The sequence below is a fragment of the Procambarus clarkii genome, chromosome 80, assembly GCF_040958095.1.
Source record: "Procambarus clarkii isolate CNS0578487 chromosome 80, FALCON_Pclarkii_2.0, whole genome shotgun sequence".
NCBI lineage: Eukaryota > Metazoa > Arthropoda > Malacostraca > Decapoda > Cambaridae > Procambarus > Procambarus clarkii.
This window is the reverse complement of record NC_091229.1, coordinates 11,476,456-11,485,496: the sequence shown is the minus strand read 5'-3', so window position 1 is coordinate 11,485,496 and position 9,041 is coordinate 11,476,456. Positions and strand designations below refer to the sequence as shown.

At 42.3% G+C, this 9,041-nt stretch overlaps 1 protein-coding gene across 1 annotated transcript in view; it reads right to left on the bottom strand.

The window, feature by feature from the left end:
- Positions 1 to 6,344: 6,344 nt before the first annotated feature.
- LOC123746180 (uncharacterized) overlaps positions 6,345 to 9,041 on the bottom strand; it is a 42,848-nt gene continuing 40,151 nt past the window's right edge. Inside the window, exon 3 of the transcript XR_011225128.1 lies at positions 6,345 to 6,913. The gene's annotated coding sequence lies outside the window, so the exon portion shown is untranslated. The remainder of the gene's footprint in view (positions 6,914 to 9,041) is intronic.

The window sequence follows — 9,041 nt, the reverse complement described above, 5'->3', positions numbered from 1 at the left end:
CCAATCGAATCAATATTCTTAAATTCTTCATCTAAGAATTCTGGACTCACAACTCGAAGAGCTCTTAGATACATTGAAGAAAAAATTGACTTTTTTACATTGTATCATTGTGTACATTGCAAAAAAGTCAATTTTTTCTTCAATGTATCTAAGAGCTCTTCGAGTTGTGAGTCCAGAATTCTTAGATGAAGAATTTAAGAATATTGATTCGATTGGTCTTAAGCTTTGTTACCCACTGAATTTTTGGAAGTTTGTCGTAACAAAGCTTGTCGTACATATTATAATAATGTATGCAGTGAAAGGATTCGCCCAAAGAATGTGTTATGTTTACCATATTTCTCTGGGTTTGAGAATATTGTCAAGGCCTTGAAACTTTTTAATATTTCATAGCATTTTTACCAAAATGGTAAAATGCTATGCCCAAGATTACTATCCGAGTGCCGGCGGTGGGGTGGTTCAAATAGCCTCGGCTATCACCTCATTTTGTCCGGTCGTGATGGTCAAGTGGATTAAGGCGTCTTGTACATACCAGTTGCGTTGCTTCTGGGAGTATGGGTTCGAGTCACTTCTGGGGTGTGAGTTTTCAGTTGCATATTGTCCTGGGGACCATTCAGGCTTGTTCGCATTTGTGTTCCTCACGTGTGCCCCAAAGAATGAGGTGATTTGGTAAAATGCTATGCCCAAGATTACTATCCGAGTGCCGGCGGTGGGGTGGTTCAAATAGCCTCGGCTATCACCTCATTTTGTCCGGTCGTGATGGTCAAGTGGATTAAGGCGTCTTGTACATACCAGTTGCGTTGCTTCTGGGAGTATGGGTTCGAGTCACTTCTGGGGTGTGAGTTTTCAGTTATATATATATATATATATATATATATATATATATATATATATATATATATATATATATATATATATATATATATATATATATATATAATGTGTATATATATGTATATATGTATATATATGTATATATATATATATATATATATTAGTATATTTTGGTAGCAGTCTTTCCTGTAGACATATATTATTAAATATGACCGAAAAAGTAAGATTAATGTTTCTAACACGAATTTTCTCAATCTTTCGTACATTTCTTTTCACTGTTGGAGGTAATTCAAAAATCAATTCTCCAAAATTCATTTTTATTTCTAGTCTGATGCGACACTTGAGCGCGTTTCGTAAAACTTATTACATTTTCAAAGACTTTACACATACACAACTGAATAGAACTTACATATCTCCGATTTGTTTATATCTATTTTTGAGTGAGCTGGATGGGGTGAGGTGGTATTTAATAGGGTATTAATTTTATCAACACAAGACAGAACACGAAACAATGGGTATTGAAATGGAAGTGATTTGTAGAAAGCCTATTGGTCCATATTTCTTGATGCTTCTATATTGGAGCGGAGTCTTGAGGTGGGTAGAATATAGTTGTGCATTAATTGACTGTTGATTGCTGGTGTTGACTTCATAATGTGCAGTGCCTCGCAAACGTCAAGCCGTCTGCTATCGCTGTATCTATCGATGATTTCTGTGTTGTTTACTAGGATTTCTCTGGTGATGGTTTGGTTGTGGGAAGAGATTATATGTTCCTTAATGGAGCCCTGTTGCTTATGCATCGTTAAACGCCTAGAAAGAGATGTTGTTGTCTTGCCTATATACTGTTTTTTTTTGGAGCTTACAGTCCCCAAGTGGGCATTTGAAGGCATAGACGACGTTGGTCTCTTTTAAAGCTTTCTGCTTTGTGTCTGGAGAGTTTCTCATGAGTAGGCTGGCTGTTTTTCTGGTTTTATAGTAAATCGTCAGTTGTATCCTCTGATTTTTGTCTGTAGGGATAACGTTTCTATTAACAATATCTTTCAGGACCCTTTCCTCCGCGTTATGAGCTGTGGAAAAGAAGTTCCTGTGATATAGTCTAATAGGGGGTATAGGTGTTGTGTTAGTTGTCTCTTCCGAGGTTGCATGGCGTTTCACTTTCCTTCTTATGATGTCTTCGACGAAACCATTGGAGAAGCCGTTGTTGACTAGGACCTGCCTTACCCTACAGAGTTCTTCGTCGACTTGCTTCCATTCTGAGCTGTGGCTGAGAGCACGGTCGACATATGCGTTAACAACACTCCTCTTGTACCTGTCTGGGCAGTCGCTGTTGGCATTTAGGCACATTCCTATGTTCGTTTCCTTAGTGTAGACTGCAGTTTGGAAACCTCCGCTCTTTCCATGACTGTTACATCTAGAAAGGGCAGCTTCCCATCCTTTTCCATCTCGTAAGTGAAACGCAGCACGGAACTCTGCTCAAATGCCTCCTTCAGCTCCTGCAGATGTCTGACATCAGGTACCTGTGTAAAAATGTCGTCAACATACCTGCAGTATATGGCCGGTTTCAAGTTCATGTCGACTAAGACTTTTTGCTCGATGGTACCCATGTAGAAGTTTGCAAACAGGACACCTAGGGGAGAACCCATGGCGACCCCATCTACTTGCTTATACATGTGCCCATCCGGGCTCAAGAAGGGTGCCTCTTTAGTACAAGCTTGGAGTAGTTTCCTCAGAATATTTTCTGGTATGTCTGCTACCAAAATATACTAATAATAAAGCGCACGACCCAGCAGCAAGGAATCAAGCTTTCACGATAAAATATCGCCAGGATCTGATTCGTGATCAGATATACAAGGCAGAAAATGAAATCAAAGACAACAAAACGCAACTACTTCATGCTACAAACGAGTGGAGAAATAGCAACATCGACGAAAGTATCCGTACCCGCATTGAACAACACCTCGACATCCTCACAGACCGACATCACCTCAGCACTTGTTATCTTGGGCATAGCATTTTACCAAATCACCTCATTCTTTGGGGCACACGTGAGGAACACAAATGCGAACAAGCCTGAATGGTCCCCAGGACATATGCAACTGAAAACTCACACCCCAGAAGTGACTCGAACCCATACTCCCAGAAGCAACGCAACTGGTATGTACAAGACGCCTTAATCCACTTGACCATCACGACCGGACAAAATGAGGTGATAGCCGAGGCTATATGAACCACCCCACCGCCGGCACTCGGATAGTTATCTTGGGCATTTATTTGTTTATTTGTCCGGTCGTGATGGTCAAGTGGATTAAGGCGTCTTGTACATACCAGTTGCGTTGCTTCTGGGAGTATGGGTTCGAGTCACTTCTGGGGTGTGAGTTTTCAGTTGCATATGTCCTGGGGACCATTCAGGCTTGTTCGCATTTGTGTTCCTCACGTGTGCCCCAAAGAATGAGGTGATTTGGTAAAATGCTATGCCCAAGATAACTATCCGAGTGCCGGCGGTGGGGTGGTTCATATAGCCTCGGCTATCACCTCATTTTGTCCGGTCGTGATGGTCAAGTGGATTAAGGCGTCTTGTACATACCAGTTGCGTTGCTTCTGGGAGTATGGGTTCGAGTCACTTCTGGGGTGTGAGTTTTCAGTTGCATATGTCCTGGGGACCATTCAGGCTTGTTCGCATTTGTGTTCCTCACGTGTGCCCCAAAGAATGAGGTGATTTGGTAAAATGCTATGCCCAAGATAACTATCCGAGTGCCGGCGGTGGGGTGGTTCATATAGCCTCGGCTATCACCTCATTTTGTCCGGTCGTGATGGTCAAGTGGATTAAGGCGTCTTGTACATACCAGTTGCGTTGCTTCTGGGAGTATGGGTTCGAGTCACTTCTGGGGTGTGAGTTTTCAGTTGCATATGTCCTGGGGACCATTCAGGCTTGTTCGCATTTGTGTTCCTCACGTGTGCCCCAAAGAATGAGGTGATTTGGTAAAATGCTATGCCCAAGATAACTATCCGAGTGCCGGCGGTGGGGTGGTTCATATAGCCTCGGCTATCACCTCATTTTGTCCGGTCGTGATGGTCAAGTGGATTAAGGCGTCTTGTACATACCAGTTGCGTTGCTTCTGGGAGTATGGGTTCGAGTCACTTCTGGGGTGGTAGTTTTCAGTTATATATATATATATATATATATATATATATATATATATATATATATATATATATATATATATATATATACATATGACAGTGTCAGACCACGGACGGAGGAAGAATTGAAACAGGAATTTCCTTAAGTCTACTTTCGTATATTAATACATCTTCAGAAGGAATCATTCCTTCTGTAGATGTTTTAATATTCAAAAGTATTTAAGGAAATACCTGTTTCAATTCTTCCTCCTTGGTCTAACACTGTCAAATTTTTCATCAAGTGTTAAATTTCGTGATTTACACACACACACACACATATAAATCTATATATATATTTCTCCGGAGGCAAGGAACACACCACGTCCCCCCACTCAACATACACTTACCTCTTCTGTGGGGAAGATGTCTTTGTGGAGTCCAGTGGTTTTCACAGAGCTTCATGCGGGAGGGCTAAGAAATTATTCGGTGCGGTTCCTGTTTTTCAAGTGTGGCACCACTTCATCGAAGATACACTCCTCCTTCGATTTATGAATGTTGTGGGACTTCTCTGTGTGAGGGCTCGTCTTTACAACACCACCAAGCATGTCCTCGAGGTAAGTGAAATAAATCCCCTTTATTTTTATTTATTTTTCCTAACGTGTAGGTGGTGAGGTTATAGCGGGGGCTTTAGTGCTAATACAATATATTTTTTGCAAAGGACACTTTCCATCAATCACAAACACCCCTTAATCAACAGCTAAACACAACACAATAGTGTGGGGTAATATATGATAATGCACAGCCAGGACCCAGTGGTGTTAGACCCCTCGATAAAAATCAATGTTGGGCAATTGATGTCTGATGAGGTTAATGACAGCCCCCAACCAGGTCCCAGTGGAGTTAAAGACCACGGTAAATCTCAAGGTGGGGAAGTGATGAGTGATGAAAATTTAACGGATGAGGATGAGTCCTTCGATCACCCCAACTTAATTAATAGGGACGGGGCCCTGGGGAACCTCTTTACTAGATTGGAATATTGAATCCCTAGGTGCTATGCTTTGGACCCTATAGGTCTGCTAAATAATTTTAGGTCATACTACACTAAACAAATAGAGAATTACATGAATTCTCTCGTAGTACATGGTAATTTTACTTGGTCCGCCAAAATCTTGCTGCAATTAAAACTAACCCTTTTAGAGCAGGGGCTCACAGAGGATGACTTTAGGGAACATTTCATAATGACACCTGCTAGGTTGGTAGCACTTGAGGAGGTAGGGGGGCTTATAGATAGTTGGGTTGATTGCCTCCTTGTAAGATTAGAGGAGCTCCTTTCAGACACTGAAGGTAGTGGATTTATCTTATATAATGTCGATATCCTCAAAATCGTCATCAGTATCGGTAGCGTGTGATCTATATTAGGCGATTATGTACCATATCCCCCCTTTTCAGGGGGAGAAAGGAAGCCTTCAACCCAAATCCCACCAACAACAAAACTTTCATAATTCAGTTTCTAGCTGCCTTCATGGCTTCACAACAAGGGTGGAGGTGGCGGCGGATAGGAAGACTTGTAGAGTTTCATAATAGGATGAAAAAAATGATCCGACATCACCATTTATCCCTCCCACTCTCATGGTAGGATATTACCAAATTAGAGAATGGGAATCGAGTGTCAATATATTTGTAATCAATAAACAACATACAGATGGTGTGCATCACGACTCACTTTGTCGGCGTGGAAGCAAGCAGTACTCAGTCATTTTGCCATTATTGCTGTTGGGGGAGACGCATGTGGCACCAATAAAGAATTTTAATAAATTCTTGCATAACTTTACACGTAGCTATTACCGAAAGACCATTTTCTGTAGAGACTGCCTTTAGGAATATCGTGATTCTGGTGACCTCTCAAATCACTCATCTTCCTGCAACCTCACCCAGAAAATGATTTACCCCCACCCAGGGCAGTCATTAAGTTTTAAGAACACAGGGAAGGGTTATGCCCCTTCACATCTGGCATTCTTTGATTTTGAATGTCTCCTGAGTACCGATGATTGTGTTGGTTCTGTCACAGCCATACATAGACCCATAGCATACAGCTATATAATTGTCAATAGGAACCACACTGTCATTGATAAATTTATATATTTTGGGGGTGACAGTGTCACTCATTTCATGGAGCAAGTACCTGTCAAATGGGAAATTATTAGATCCACTCTCCCCAATTATGAGATAGACATGTCTTTGGAGGATGTGGTTGTTACGGCCCTATTGGGTCGCAACTGGGTTCTTTCTCTGATGTTAATAGAGTTTGGGTATCCGGCCCCAAGTTAGTAGTGGCTTTCAAGGGGTGTGTTCCGTAACGCAAGTAAATTAAAGGGGAAGGGAGACAAAGGCAAAAACTTAAATATATAATTGTCACCATCACCATAAATAATATATAAATTATCACACGGGGGAGGTATAAACACTATTATGTACAATATGGTCTTCCTCTGAAGACGCGGAGTGTTCCACGGTGCTCAACGATGCTTAGCCCTTGGTCCTCTTGTGGCCTCACGATGAATCCTCCGATTCTCTCGAGTCTACCCTGGCCACAGGCCAGCCAAATCACAGCTCCACTGGGGGCACCGTCGTGGAGGCCGTCAACCACAAATCCAGCCTGTAGCTGGCAGGTTCCAATCAGTTCCGCTGGTTAGGCCACTCCACGACCGATACTAGGGTTGCGAGCCCTAGGCAGGAGACTCGTGTGATCCCACAGATCACTCTCCTCACCACAACACCCCAGTGGTTATTCTTCTCCACGAGTCAGCCCCGGGTACGACAATTCCTCAACTGCCACATCACAGGCAGGCTAACACAACAGTGTTCATCCGGGGGGTGACTCAACTTCTGCAGCTAATACTTGGAGACTCTACGGCTGCCTTGGGTAGACTGATCCAACTTCCATTACAGCAGTCCCAGGTCGACTCTGTAATCAGACACGTCATTAGTACTAGTTACACTCTAGGGCACCTCACTTACAGGCTTAGACACAAACGCCCACCTATCCACTTCATAGGTGGCTTTGCTGTCTAAGCGTCACCTCACCAGAGGTCAGCAGCGGCTGTGTTATGAGCTGATCAGGACAGGAAACCAGCCCCCGTGGCTGGTATATCCTGTCCCCACTAGATGGCGTCGTCCATTTGGAGGGGGTTTCGGGAGCTGACCCACAGATGGCGCGGTCGTCACTGCTCCGTGCTCGGACGCTGGGCTCGGGTCCGTAACAGTGGTACACTTTAGGATACAAGTACGCTGTCAGTTTTGTGAGGGGATATTTACCCCAACCAATCACAGAGTTCAACACCACGATCATTTAAAGGGAAAACTAAATTACCTTGGAGCTCTATGTAACTATTGTAATTTGAGACATGGAAACATGTTAGAGTGTTTAGTACTAATTGCTCACAATATGTCATATAACATGGGATTAATTAAAAAAAATTGAGATGGGACCATATGTTGAAAGCAACATCTTAATGAAGCTGAGGACCAAATTTTTTAAAAGGTAGAAATAGGAAAGCTTAAATTTCTTGATTCACTGGCTTTTACCACGGGGAGTCTTTCGTCCCTAGTAAAGGCACAATTTGATTCTGGCAGTCCCTTAACATTCACTCGTAAAATGATAGATAATTTAACCATAGAGAGTCACCATCTGCTCTTGGGAGGGAAATTTTTTTTCCCATATGAATATGCCACCAAACTCAGCTGCTTCAATGAAACATCACTTCCACCTACTGAAAAGTTTTACAATTCACTGAAAAAATCAGGTATCACTTCGAGTGAATATAGACATTCTTAATTAGTATGGGAGTCAACAGTATGTGCAACATTAAAAGATCATCTCCTTGTTTATCTTAGGTGTGACTTTGGTTTACTCGCTGATATTTTTAGTTATCATTGGGGGATACTAGGAGATATCTATTCATTGGAATTAACACATTATTGTAGTCTACCAGGTTACTCTTACTACTGCTTCTTGAAAAGCAGCAAAAATCACTAGAGTTGTGTGCGGATGTCACTTTACATAATCAACTCTCATCTAATATACGAGGGGGCTTTACAACCGTTGTTTGGAGCTATGTTAGGGCCAACTATCGCGAAGTCAACTCATTAATAAACCCTCAGGAGAATAGATCTTCCTATTTACTCTATCTTCATTTCAACTCCCTTTATGGGCGTTGTATGTCTAAGAAATTGCCTTATTGGGGCTTAAGAGACTATCGTCTGATGAGATGAACTCTTTTATTATTGAGGGGGAAGTTAATGCAGGAAGAACCTTTCTCCTCTAACAAAGGTTACTGGCTCTTGATTAACACCAAACACATAAGACCTGACATAGCTAGACTAACTGACGACCTGCCCCCTATGTCTGTATCATAGGGAAATAAGTATGGCGGATATCTCACCTTATAGTGGAGAACTATTAGAACAAAATAACATCATAAAACTCCCTCAAAAAATTGTTAAACTGATTTTGAGATCAGGAGCCGTATGTGTATGAGAGAGCCGGTCAACCGAGCAGACAGCACGCTGGACTTGTGATCCTGTGGTCCTGGGTTCGATCCCAGGCACTGGCGAGAAACAATGGGCAGAGTTTCTTTCACCCTATGCCCCTGTTACCTAGCAGTAAATAGGTACCTGGGTGTTAGTCAGCTGTTACGGGCTGCTTCCTGGGGGTGGAGGCCTGGTCGAGGACCGGGACGCGGGGACTCTAAAAGCCCCGAAATCATCTCAAGATAACCTCAAGATCATCTCCCCCCAAAAAACAATATTTTATTTCTCTAGTTCTGTTACAGCTATTTATTAATTTAGGTCTTGAAGTTGAGACTGTACAATCAATTTATGAGTTTCGTCAGGGGGATTAAATAGCTAACTTCGTCGAGACCAATGTTAAAAATAGAAACGCTTCCACGACAAGGGATAGGAAGTCACTCTTCAAGCTACTTACCAACAGTGTTTTTGGAAAAACACTATTAAATCCAGCTCGTTATGCCATTGACACCAAACTAGTGACTTCTTCCAGGGGCTTTTTACGTGAGTTGAAGAATCCATGCTTT